Raw genomic sequence first — 14,091 nt, forward strand, 5'->3', positions numbered from 1 at the left:
GAGAACCAGGCCTGCACCTGCTGCTAGGTGTGGCAGGGTTGTCTGGAGCACATTCTTGTTTCCCAGAATGTCATGCAGTCAAGGTATTCAAGATCAAGAACACTTTACCACTTGCGTATATTAATCAGGACACCTGCCTAACTTTATATGAGAACAGGAGTGGGGCCCCATCCTGTGTGCTGTTCTTTTTGTCTTGAACAGAACCCAGTTGTCCTCAAAACTGATTGAACCAAAGGAAACGCACTCTCTGTGTGTTCACCTTTCATGGAGTACTAAAGAAGGAAGATGAGAAAAGTCTTCATGCCAACATAGAAATAAAATGGGCTGAGGCTGTATCAGAGAGAGCTCCACACCAGGACGCTCTGAAAGACCTCTTTCCATGAAAGTGATAAGAAGTCAGAAGACCTCCTAGGTCCAAATCTCTGTTGGTTGAGTTTCCCTGGTTCCCTGCCCTTCAGGAATCAAGGACACCTGCTCTCTGAACTGAAGAAGTTTCCTGGGCAGGATGTGGGTGAGGGACCCTGGGCTGTGGCAGTTGGCATGCCCTGCAGCCTCACCCAGAGTGTATCACACTGCGGATGTGGTCAGCAGGAACCCCACTAGGCAGTTTACTAGCTGAGAGCATTTCTCTCCACTTCCCATTTATGATCTGAGAGCCTCGTGTCAATCCCCTGAGAATGATATCACAGGCAGCTTCCAGGTGTCTGAAGAATGGACACAGGCTCAGCCTCTCCCCCTCCAGGCAGCCCTAACTGGCCACCACTGTGACACTGTCTCTGACTGCCTAAAAATTCACACAGTGACCTGTGTCGATTCTACAAGGAATCAGTCCCTTGGCCTCTCTTGTTTCAGCTGACCCAGTGTCCTTCCCCTGAGAGGTGTTGATGGACGTCTTAGGAGCCCTCCTCCCCATGAGCACTATCAGTCTTCCTGGGCTTTCTGAGCCATGTCAAGTGCCTTGTCAAAGGCTCTCTCCTTCGTCTACTTCTGCTTCATCAGTTGATGAGAGAGGAAGTAGTCCATTCAAATTCCCAAGGATTTACAGGGTGACTGGTATTCAGAAAACAAACCACTGTCCCTCCTGACTCACCTCTTTCTATAGGTCAAGACACTGGACACAGAGTCTGGCAGTCTCCAAGTGGGAATCGTCTATACTGGACCTAGAGAGTGATCTGACTGTAGCAGATGCTCAGGGTCCAACAGAAATGCTGGGCAAAGTTTGAATGTAAACCCCAGTGGAATGCTGGGTCTAGACATTCTGTAGGGGGGAGGGGTGGAGAGCATCAGGCCTGGGTGGGCAGACATTCCATGAAGAGCTCTGGCAAGTAGGGAGGAACTTCATGTTCCCTTGAAGGCATCCTGTGGTGACACGTGGTGTGTGCCTCTGGGTCATTTTGAGATAGTTTCTAAAATCCATAGGAGAGTGGTTTGAGAGGTGCTCCTCTATTTCAGTGCCTCAATAAGCATATTTTCTTCCCCTGATGGGCAGGCCCAGTGGACTGGGGCTCTCATCAGACACACAGTCATGGGTAGAAACCGCCAATACTCCGATCTCTAGAGTGTTTATTCATCCCATCACATCTGCAGAACACACACTTCAGTGTTCATGAAATAGCCGACACCTTATTATCAGTCTCTTCAGAGGAATAGTGGGGCAAACCATGATACTCAAGCAGTGAAAACAAGTTTCTTTCATTCTTCCTTCACTTGTCATCTGTTTCCCACATTCATCTCATTAATATTATGGCTGGTGAGGGTTTTTGAACCAGTGATATAAAATATGCAATGTGGAGAAACTGTCTTCTCCTCCTTCCACAATTAGTTTTTTAAGAAATAATCACTTACTATCATGAATAATGGGGACCAGATTTCAAAGCAAGCTGTTTTTGCTAGATGGAGATTGACTTACGGGCTCCTGCATACCTTCGGTCAGTGCTTTGCCACTGCGCTTCACCCCTTACCCCATGCACTCCTTCAAAATGCTAGACTGCAGATGCACATATAATCCAACCAGTCAAATTCAATTTGTGAAAACTGGCCATGGAAGAAGCAGTGAAATGTCCTTATGTCCTACCATCTGACCATTGCTGTTGTGAAGCCCTGAACTAAGATCGATTTTTGAGGGGAATGAAGGATAGTCATTGATGCAATCCTAATCAGGAACATTGGAGGAATTGCTAAAGGCCTGTGTGCCTCCCATGCAGCCTTTACTTCTGCGCAGCAGGAGGCCCTTGGCAGTGTCACATGTGACCTGTCTTCCACAATATCCTTTGGGAAGAAGTGATGCTAATTAAACCCAAATTTCCAGAAAGAGTATGAAGGGAGTGTTCTTTTTTCTTCAAAGTATTACAAGGTCAAGTGAATTCATGGCACACATTTGAGAAAGTTCCAGCTAAAAGTACGGCATGTAGGAGAAAAGGAAAGGATGAATCTGCTGTCTGCTGAAATTGGTCGACATTGCCAAGTCTTTATTGAACATATAGGAAAAACCTTCAAAGAGAACATTTGAGCATCAGTCTGTGTTGGGAGGGCAGAGTACAGTAAATGGGGAAGGCAAAATCAAGGAATGGGGGTTTCAAGAGTGTTCCAGAGACCTAAAATCTTTGCCAGAACTGTTCTTAAATGGAACCTACAGATGGAGTAGGAGGAAAGCACAAGCTAATGTTTGGACGAGTGAGCGCCAAAGAAATGGACATAGTGCAAAGGGAGTCAAAACTGCATCCAAAGTGAGGAGCCTGAACTTCATGGTGGAGAGCTTGCAACACTGCAGCCAGGGCGGTCTCCAGTGCAGGCATGGCAGGTGTGTACTAGTGAACATCTAGGCGGTCCATTCAGGTGCACTCACTGGAAGAAGGAGGAGCCACCTTGCAGGCAACCGGTGGTGCTGTGGTCCTTGGGCCGCCATCCAATGGTCCAGCGTCCTTTGCGCCTGCAGTGGGGTGACTCACAGTGCAAGCATGGACGGCGGTTCCCCAACAGCCGGCTTGGCTCCCATGGCAGCGTCCAGAACCGGTTCCCAGCCCAGAGGTACTGGACCCGTGTGCCTCTCCCTCCCTGGCACGTGGTGCGCCAGACTTCCATCCCAGGCGGCCGGCCTGCCGTCATGTGTCCGCGCAGGTGCCGCTGCCCCGCAGCCCGTTCTCACCTGGAGGCGGGCGGTGCCGAGACCAGGCCCCGCGCCTCCTGTGCTGGATGCAAGCGGACAGTCCCCAAGGCAGTGCGAGCGTGGAGCCTCTGGGTCAGCGTCCCTGGCAGCCCGTGGCCAGGGAGCTGAGCGGAACCAAAGAGGGGAGTGAGCAGCGGCCTCTGGTCTGCAGGGAGGTGACCGGTGCCGAGGTCCTAGGAGTTGGGATGGCCTCTCCTTGCCCCGGGAGATGTGTGCGTGCTGGAGATGTTGGCGGCCTTCACCACTTAGGCGGAAGGACAGTCCTGTCAGGTGGCGCTGGCGACTTTGCAAAAGGGATGTTGGAGCCGCTCTGGCCCTTCTGCTGTGGTCGCATCCCGATGGACGTGCAGTCACAGGTTGGCTGTGGTGGAAGAGTTGGGAAAATGGACTCGATGACCGGATGAGAACCATCTGCCCCTACAGTTGTTCTGCAATAAAGAGATTGAGATTTGGTTATTAAATTGTGTGGCGTTCATGGATCGCACACAGGAAATGGATCGCATGCTCTGGTGTGTGTTGGCGGGTTAGTGGGAGGCCCTGGTCGGTGTTTCTGGGTGCAGGAAGTTTTCCTTTCATTTTGAAGGCTTGATGATCAATGGGTGGTTATTCATGTGAGAAACTACACGCTGGGCATTTGTGGTTGGCACTTCCTTTCTGGGGTGGTGTTGATATCCATTTGGAGTTTGGGGTTCGCTGTGTTTTCGTCTGACTGATGAGAGTCTGAGATATCTTCAAGTGTAGGAGGTCGTGTCTGGATGGATATTTGAGGTCAAGGGAGAGTCATGACTTTTGTGAGACTGTAGTTTTGAGTGTATTTGGAGGGCGTAAGAAAAAACGGGTATAAACTCAAGGAGTTGGGGTTAGGTGTTTGCAATTTGGTGTTTTACTATTTTACCCATGGCCTTGTTATTTGTTTTGACCCTTGAATGCATTCTTGGAATTTTGGGTATATTATGTGTATTTATATATGGGCTATGTTTAGGAATGTGTCTGGCTATTTTTTTTTTTTTTTTTTTTTTTGGTTTGCAACGTGATTGTTATAGTTGGGAAATGAGGAAGGGTATTTGTATATTCAGGACATGGTGGTAGGTTATGTGGGGTTTTTAAAAACTTTCATTTTTGTTACTTGTATATGTATTTGAGTACAAAAAGTCTGATCAGGGACTAATTTTGTGGAGTACTAGAATGATATATTCAAGTGTGTGGAGTTGGTAGGGTTGTGCATTTTGGAAGATGAGTTACTCATATTTGGGCATGTGTGAACTCGTATGAGTAGTTTATTTGCATGTGTATGGGGACATTTGCATGTTAGTGGATAACTGTATAGAAATAAGATTTCTATGGACAGTTACCTGTATATTGAGTTTGTATTAACTGCCTCATCTCAGGTGTGTGTGTGTGTGTGTGTGTGTGTGTGTGTGTGTGTGCATCTTTGTGTTTCATGTACTAGCAATAGTTGTGAGAAGGAAGAATATTGAGATGTCAATTAGTATGTGTATTCAAAGGACATGGCGTTTCCTGTCTATTTTCTGGGGCCATATAGGTATTAAGTAAAAAGTTATTTGTATGTAACTGAAGTAAGGATGTATGTCTGTAATAGAGAGGTGACTTTGTGCATTTATAGAGGGGAGTGTGGGAATTGTGTTTATATGTGTTAGGGATACATGATACAGTTATTTTTTAGTAATTGAGTATAGATAAAGTGTGTTGTACTAGCCCATGATAATTTGGGATGTGTCTGTGAGCTTATGTATATTTTATATAATATGCTGGAGATATTTTTTGTGTCTCGGGCATGCAAATTGGTTTGTGGATTCGTAGAGGGGTGCCTGATTACTGTGTTTCTTCACTGGGAATGAGCTCTCTAGGAGTATTCAAAGTGTATTTCTTTGGAGAATGTGCGACATTTCTAGGTGTGTATAGGAATGTTTGGCTGATGAGGTTGGCAAGTTACTTTCTAGAGATGTAGAATTCTGTAGTTTTAGGGAATCTCTATATTCATGTTTTGGAAATATTTCTGTGTCTGTCTCTCCATTTATGTGTGGAAATTAGGTACCTATTGATTCATATATAGAGATTCATATATGCATGGTTTTTCATGTGTGTTGGTATTGAACACTGCCACGTTCAAGCAAGATAATCATTTTTGTGTTTTGTGTGCAGGCACACAAGTGATTAGGTGTATGCTCATGGATTTGTGGGTGTGTGTGTTTAGAATCTGTGTGCATACAAGATGCTCAGGAATTGTGTTTGTTTTTATTGTAGCATGTAATTCTCAAAGATTTTGGTGACATCAGTAGAATGTGTGGTTTGGGTATATTACGTTTAGTCTCATGCATTTGAGAAGTCTAGGTTGTTGGTGGCTGAGTGTGTCTTGAACTCATGGGGCCCCGGGGATGTGTACTGTGGCAGCTGTGAGAGGTTCATTGTGTACTTGGAAGTCGATTGTATATTTGGGTGTTGTGGGACGTATGTATGTTAAGAACTGGGATTTCGTGTGGGTCCCTCTCTTATAGTGCAAGAGATGACTGGTTGTATACTGTTTGGTTTTCCAGAGTCTGTTCCTATACGGTATTCATTGGGTATATATGGGCAGTGTGTATGTTGCATAGGTACGTGTCCCTCCCTTGTTGTTCATGTATGTGTAATTGTGGGAATGCACATGAACATTTAGGATGAATAGGGTATTTTTTCTGCAAAAAATCACATAGTAACAGGCGGTGTTCCTTTGTATTTAGGGTGGAGAAAATGGTTGTACACATGTTCAGAACTATGCGGTATTTTTGTCTGGAGACATTAATGTCGTTTTGTTTGTGTATTTGAGGTCGCAATTCAGTTTAGTATCCTGGGGCAGGTGAATTTTGTACACATATTCTTCGTGGGCTGGAACTTACTGTGGTAGCTGATGCTGCTCATCCCTTTCTGTTTGGTGTTCAGTGGTTCCAGTCATTAGGTCGAAATTAGTCTTGAGATAGACGTACCTCATGCACTAAAAGTCAAAACTTTCTTACCTACCTCTGCATTATATCTTACTAAATGTTTACTAACACACCTCTAATGTGTGTTTGTGTTTGTGTTCTGCATGTGTGTACACCATTTTTATGACCAGGCATCTGTGTGAAGTAAACATATTCAGGCAACAATGTGTTCATATCTTAGAGATTCTACATGTATTGTGAGTGGGACATCAGGGATCCTTTTGGGAAGGCATTGACCCTGTTCATTCTGATCCACTCTATTGCTCCTAACTGGGTTAGTTCATTCTTCAGGGACAAAGAACCTGCATGTCTGTTGATTTCTGGCTCTTTCTCATGCAGGTGGATGCAGTACTGTATGCTCCTTGGGCAGGCAGGTTCCTGTTCAGCATGTGGGTGGTCCAGGCATCTCAGTCATAAGCTGATTGTGACTTTTAAATAGGTATCATGTTCATGTTCGTGTTGGGCAACAGGCATAAAATTGTCAGGTTTCTTGGACAGGAGATGAGATGGAAAAGTCCTCTTTTGTGCCAACACCATGAGAATCAGCTGGGCAGCCACAGATGCTGTTGGTTCCTCTGAGGCTAAGCTGGTGGATGAAAACACTGTGCTCCACAGCATGAGGCTAGTGAAAACCTGAAGAACCTCTATGGCACTACCATCTGTGCCCTGGGTGGTGTTTGCTGGTGGAGGTCAGGTAATCCTTCCCTGTGGAAACCTGAGACTTCAGGGACCTCCAGGGACCCCAAAGCTCAGAGATTTTGTTTTCTGTTTTGGTAGCTCTGTTTTATTGGGTCATGTTTTGAAGGAACCTTCTCCATGTTCTGAAGGGCAAGGATTCTCTTTCTGGGGGAAGCAAACCCCTGCTTCCTTTGTCTGATAGTTTGGTGCCACCTTCTTTGTTTTCTTTATTCCCATTGAGTGGTTGACCTATCAGTGAGCTGCATGCTAGCAGTGGAAACCAGAGGACCCCACAACAATCCCTTCCTCCTTACGAGTCACCTGAGGTTTTCTGTGCCTATCTCCTTAGGCTGATTCTCCTCCTGGTTGTGACCCAGGGATGATGAGAAGGAGTAAAAGGAGTAAATGAGGGGATCTCAGTCCCCTCTAAGGGTTGGATAATCACCTTTTGGGAAAGGCTCATGGGTTAAAAGCTTGATCTCCAGTGAATGGTGCTATTGGGAAGCAGGGGGAGTTTTAGGAGGTGGGATATAGTAGAAGTTAATCATGTCATTGTGGGTTCTCTGGAATGGGATATTGGGACCTGGGCCTTTCCCTAGCCCTATCCCTTTCTTTTTCCTTTTACTTCCTGGCCACCTTGAAGTGAGCAGTTTTCCTCTAGTATACTGTACTGCTCAGCCAGAGAGTAGCAAGGCCAAGCAATCATGGATTGATTAATCTTTCCAAATTAATCTTTCCTTTTCTCATGGTGTTGCTCTCAGATATTTCGGTACTGTGACAGACGACTGATTAACCCAGAAAAATGGTTTCAAGAGTGCATGATTTTGTGACAATACCTGCTCATGTGATTCAGAAGGCATTGGAATTATTTTCAGAAAAAGTTTGGAAAAGCTTGGAGAAATAGGCTAGAGAAAGCCTAGAGTGCTAGAAGAGAGCTCTGTTAGGGATGCTGATGTGAGGTCAGACCAGAATGCGTCGAGGAATGCAGACAGTACAGGCACTGTCCGTGCGGTTTCCAGATTGAAGCAAGTGTCTGTTTGGTAATTCCAATAGAGGCCACTCATGTTACTTCTGACAAGAATGGCCTACATTTTCTCTACATTCTACATGTGCTTAGAATGTAGAATGTACCTAAGTGGGAGGTTTATTTAAAGGTGAGAGATTATACTTTAGATATAAGACATCCCCCAAAAGCTTATGTGTAAGAAAATGCATGAAAGTTTAAGGGTGAAATGATTGGGTTATGAGAGCCTCATTAATCCACTGGTATCGATTATCTGGATGGTAACTGTAGGTAAGTTGGGTACGCCTGGAAGTAGTCAGTCAAAGGGGGAATGCCTTTGGGGATCATAGTTTTTCTCTGTGAGTAGAATCCCTCTCCCTCTCCCTCTCCCCCTCTCTCATTGACATATTCTGAGCTCCTTTCCTACTCTCTACATTTTCACCATGATGCTGTGCCTCAATTTGACCTGAGAGCTCTGTAGTTCATGGTCAGATGACTGAGACCTCTGAAACCATGAGCTAAGGAAACTTTTCCTGATCTTATTGTACTTGTTAGATTTTTTTTTGTCACAGTAATGTAAAAGGCAACTGAAATACAGACTAATTAATCCAGTTGAAGATATTTCAAGGCAGTACATCATTTGAGATGTGGCCTGGATATTTCTAGCTACCTTTAGCCTGATTTACAGTGTGGCTCAGGAGCAAAAGACAGAGTAGTTGGAGGTTTTCCAGAAAAGAAAGCTTTGTAATGTTGGTGCCAAGGATGGTGTAGTTGATAAAGATGTTAGTTCCATTACAAAGAAGCTGAGTAGTTTGTACTAGTACACTAGAGAACACACTTTGAGGCACCTGAGGAATGGGAAGGACCCCACCCTTAGCAGGCTCAAACCTTGTTGGAGAGGAGAGCGTCAGGGTGCCCCACTTGCACAGTGCAGCCTGGAAATCATTTAATCAAGATTGATTTTACTGTGTGACTAACACCATACAGGCATACAGAGGGCCTGGGCCAGGCTGTGCTGGCTGATGTTCTCATTCACAGCTGGCATTGTCCGTGTGATGCTGCTTATCAGGATTACAGAATGCAAGCATTGTGGGGTCATGAAGGTTTGCACTGGTCCTTCAGAGGACAGGGAAGTGACTGGATGACAGGGAAGTGTATGTCACGGTCAGAGTCCAAGCCATTATCCCCAGAAACAGTGATTTGTCAATGTGTGAGGGTGGAGCCAGTGTTGTAATGGAGGCCTCAGTAAGTTAGTGGTGCCAGACCTATGAAGCATCTCCGAAGGGAAGTCAAAGGCATTGTGAGCACACCCGACTCCAGGGATTGGTCCCACGGCAGACGAGGCTGAAGGGGAGAGGATGCCCAAGCCCTCGGGGATCCGTATCACACCATCATGTGCTCTAGTTCCACACCTGGATCACTGGACTGAACTTTGTTCAGTTTCCTCCTTGCTAGATTCCTGTTGTTCCATTTTGGGCTAGTTGTGTTTCCCCTTGTGCCATTGTATTTTGGAATGTTGTTGATTATTAGAGAGAATTATAGCTACTGTACCTACAAAGTTTTGATTGTGCTGCTTTGCTTCCTCCTGAGATAGCCAATACCTGAAGAGACAGAGAAGTGGGAGAGGAAAGGTCTTCATTTCACAACAGTCCAGCATATCAGAAGATGAATGGCTAGCACCTGGTTTCATCTCGTTTAGTGCTACTGAGTGAAAGTGCATATGGTGTGCTATGTGGGATTGTTCTCTCAGTCTTGGGCAGGTGTGCACAAGGTGGTGGTTCACTAGTCTTGACAGATGTTCTTTTCCACGTGCTGGGGTTGTGTGGGTCTTATCTGGGCCCAGTGTACACTGAACCATGCTGGTCCTGTGAACGTGATTGTTTAGACGCTTGCATTCTGAAGGTGTATGCATCTGGTTTCTTCCTAGTCTGTCTCTGCTCTACAATTCTGTCAATACCTTTTAATTTGGACATTTCCTGTGACCTAGAAAGGGGGACTGCCGAGTGCAAGGGTTAGTGCTTTTAACTAACTCTGTGGCTGCTCATCAAGATGGGGCTGAGGGTGTGGGGAGACAAGAAAGCTATGCTCATGAATCAGAAAGAAGAAAGAATGGAGTAAAAAACCTTTTCATTCAGGGTTCAGCAAACTGTGGTCCCTCGAGTCTCAGAGGAGACTTTGGAGGACTATTGAGAAATGCAGGCACTGTTGAGATTTGTGGACTCTTGGAGATGGACTTAATGCTGTTTTATTTATTTATTTATTTTTTTCTGTGAGCTTTTTGGAGACCAAAGGATAGGTGTTACTGTACTGACCTTTGGTGTCACCAAAGACTCACCTATTAAACCTCTGGTTTCCAGCTGATGGCACTATTGGGAGGTGGTGGAGCCTTTTGGAAAGTGGGGCTTATTTGAAGGAAATTAGTTCATTAGGGATGTGCCCCTCAAGGGGTTTGTTCTGGGGCCCCTGTGAATTTCTGGCTCTGTCTCTCTTTGCTTCCCAGCTGCCCTGAGGTGAGCAGTTTCCTCTCCTACACACTCTCTGCCAGATGTTCTGCCTTGACACAGGTCCAGAGGCAAGAGGGCCAAGTGACCATGAACTGTAATCTGAAATGATGAGCCAAAGTAGATCTCTACTCCATTGAACGTACTGATCTCAGGTACTTGTCACAGGGTTGGAAAGTGATCAGGGACAGCTCCTGTCCAAAATGCAAGATGCCCCAGCCCCTTCCCTAACCAAAGTAACCTCCTCTGTTAGAAGCAGGGAACAACTGATACTTCACTCACTCATCTGTTGGGCAGCAAACATGCCAGTAATGCCCCCAGTATAGAACTAGGGCATGTAAGGATGCCCAAGGCCTCTCGTGTGAGAACACGGCAGACCACATTGAGAAATTGGAGCAGGCATGGCCTACGGGAGCCCAGGTGGACAAGCCTGGGCCTAGCATGGGAACAGACGTTGCGCAATTGTGTGGCCCCCCATCTAGGAGACGTCTGGGCTGACAGTGGATACTCAGAAGGGCCTATTTGGGGTGATCCTCTCCTTTAGGTATCCCCTTAGTGTCCCAAAGTAGCAACATCTCCATAAGATTTATCTAAGAGGGCTGTCTTCCTATATGAAATGTTTTGTCTGTTGAGCACTTGCTAGTGAATACTGTGTTTCTTCACTGTGAATGAGCTTTCTAGGAGTATTCAAAGTGTATTTCTTTGGAGAATGAGTGACATTTCTAGGTGTGTATAGGAATGTTTGGCTGATGAAGTTGGCAAATTATTTTCTGGAGATGTACAATTCTGCAGTTTTAGAGAATCTCTATATTCATGTTTTGGAAATATTTCTGTGTCTCTTTCCATTTATGTGTGGAAATTATGTACCTATTGATTCATATATAGAGATTCATATATGCATGGTTTTTCATGTGTGTTGATATTGCCACATTCAAGCAAGATAATTATTTTTGTGTTTTGTGTGCAGGCACACAAGTGGTTAGGTGTATGCTCATGGATTTGTGGGTGTGTGTGTTTAGAATCTGTGTGCATACAAGATGCTCAGGAATTGTGATTGTTTTTATTGTAGCATGTAATTCTCAAAGATTTTGGTGACATCAGTAGAATGTGTGGTTTGGGTATATTACGTTTATTTAGTCTCATGCATTTGAGAAGTCTAGGTTGTTGGTGGCTGAGTGTGTCTTGAACTCATGGGGCTCTGGGATGTGTACTGTGGCAGGTACAAGAGGTTCATTGTGTACTTGGAAGTCGATTGTGTCTTTGGGTGTTGTGGAATATATGTATTTTAAGAACTGGGATTTCACGTGGGTCTCTCTCTTATAGTGCAAGAGATGACTGGTTGTATACTGTTTGGTTTTTCAGAGTCTGTTCCTATATGGTATTCATTGGGTATATATGGGCACTGTGTATGTTGCATAGGTATATGTCCTTCCCTTGTTCATGTATGCATAATTTTGGGAATGCACATGAGCATTTAGGATGAATAGGGTATTTTTTCTGCAAAAAATCACATAGTAACAGGCGGTGTTCCTTTGTATTTAGGGTGGAGAAATTGGTTGTACACATGTTTAGAACTATGCAGTGTTTTTGTCTGGAGACATTAATGTCATTTTGTTTGTGTATTTGAGGTTGGAATTCAGTTTAGTATCCTGGGGCAGGTGAATTTTGTACACATATTCTTCATGGACTGGAGCTGCCAGGAACTTGCTGTGGTAACTGATGCTGCTCATCCCTTTCTTTTTGGTGTTCAGTGGTTCTGGTCATTAGATTGAAATTAGTCTTGAGATAGATGTACCTCATGCACTAAAAGTCAAAAGTTTCTTACCTACCTCTGGATTATATCTTACTAAATGTTTACTCATACACCTCTAATGTGTGTTTGTGTTCTGCATGTGTGTGCACCATTTTTATGATCAGGCATCTGTGTGAAGTAAACATATTTGAGCAACAATGTGTTCATATCTTAGAGAGTCTACATGTATTGTGAGTGGGACATCAGGGATCCTTTTGGGAAGGCATTGACCCTGTTCATTCTGATCCACTCTATTGCTCCTAACTGGGTTGGTTCATTCTTCAGGGACAAAGAAACTGCATGTCTGTTGATTTCTGGCTCTTCCTCATGCAGGTGGATTCAGTAATGTATGCTCCTTGGGCAGGTAGTTTCCTGTTCAGCATGTGGGTGGTCCAGGCATCTCAGTCATAAGCTGACTGTGAGGAACAGAAACTTTTAAATAGGTATCATGTTCTTGTTGGGCAACAGGCATAAAATTGTCAGGTTTCTTGGACAGGAGATGAGATGGAAAAGTCCTCTTTTGTGCCAACACCATGAGAATCAGCTGGGCAGCCACAGATGCTGTTGGTTCCTCTGAGGCTAAGCTGGTGGATGAAAACACTGTGCTCCACAATGTGAGGCTAGTGAAAACCTGAAGAACCTCTATGGCACTACCATCTGTGCCCTGGGTGGTGTTTGCTGGTGGAGGTCAGGTAATCCTTTCCTGTGGAAACCTGAGACTTCAGGGACCTCCAGGGACCCCAAAGCTCAGAGATTTAGTTTTCTGTTTTGATAGCTACAGAGGCCCATGTGTTAGTATCAAGAGTGTTTTTTGGGCACAGTGGTGTACTCCTGTAATCCCAGGGGCTCCGGAGGTTGAGGAAGGAGGATTGCAGGTTCAAAACCAGACTCAGCAACTTAGGTAGACTTGTCTCAAAAAATAAATAAATACATAAAATAAAAAAGACTGGCGATGTTGCTCAGTGGTTAAGCACACCTGGATTAAAAAAAAATGTGTCTTAGTTACATGGATGTTAGAATCTGGACAGAAAACAGAAAGTGCACCCTATCTATAGCCCTGGTCAGACTGTCCTATATTTCTTTCACTTGCCTGACATTTGTGTACAAGTATGAACTATGTTCCTGGTATAGGGTAGATACTGAGAAAATATTTGTCAAATGAATGAATAGATACTAGATGCTTACTTCCCCTCCCTCCCTTTTCCCCGTTCTTCCTTCTTTCTTTCCTTTCTTCTTTCATACTAGGCATTGAACCCAGGGGGGCTTCACCACTGTGCTACATTCCCAGTTACCTTTATTTTTAAAATTTTGAGACAGACTTACTAAGTTGCTGAGGTTCTATCTAAGTTGCTGAGGCTGACCTTGAATTTGCAATCCCCCTGCCTCAGCCTCCCATGTTGCTGGGGACTACCGTAGCACCCAGCTCACTTGATCATCCTCTCTCTCTCTCTCTCTCTCTCTCTCTCTCTCTCTCTCTCTCTCTCTCTCTCTCTCTCTTTCTCTCTCTCTCTTCTTCTTTCTCTTGATCCTATCTACCATTCATCACCCGGCTCTTCTTTGGAAAGAAAAACACACTATTTTGGGTAGGTTAATCTGCAAAAATGATTTGTGAATGGGTGAAATCAACACATCTCCCAGTGAAGTGGTTTGTGCCAGGGAATTTCATGCCCTGCTTCCCTTTGCTCAGTCTTCTTCCACTCACTTGTTTTCTGACAAATCAACCCAGGCCTCTCTATTATAGAGGATCTTCCAAAGGAAACAAGTCAACAAGGAGGTAATCAGAAAAACTTTGGATGGGTGGCAACATTCCTAAGATGCCATGGTCTGACAAGTTAGGGACTTTGGGGAAGCCCCATGCCTACACTTGACTCTCATCTGCCACCAGGATCAGCATCTGATCTGCTTCCATGTGCCCCTTACCTTGCCTTCCAAGGGTGCCTCTCTGAAATGATTTCGCCTATGAGAGCAATCTG

The sequence above is a fragment of the Sciurus carolinensis genome, unplaced genomic scaffold (genome assembly GCF_902686445.1).
Source record: "Sciurus carolinensis unplaced genomic scaffold, mSciCar1.2, whole genome shotgun sequence".
NCBI classification, from domain to species: Eukaryota; Metazoa; Chordata; class Mammalia; order Rodentia; family Sciuridae; genus Sciurus; species Sciurus carolinensis.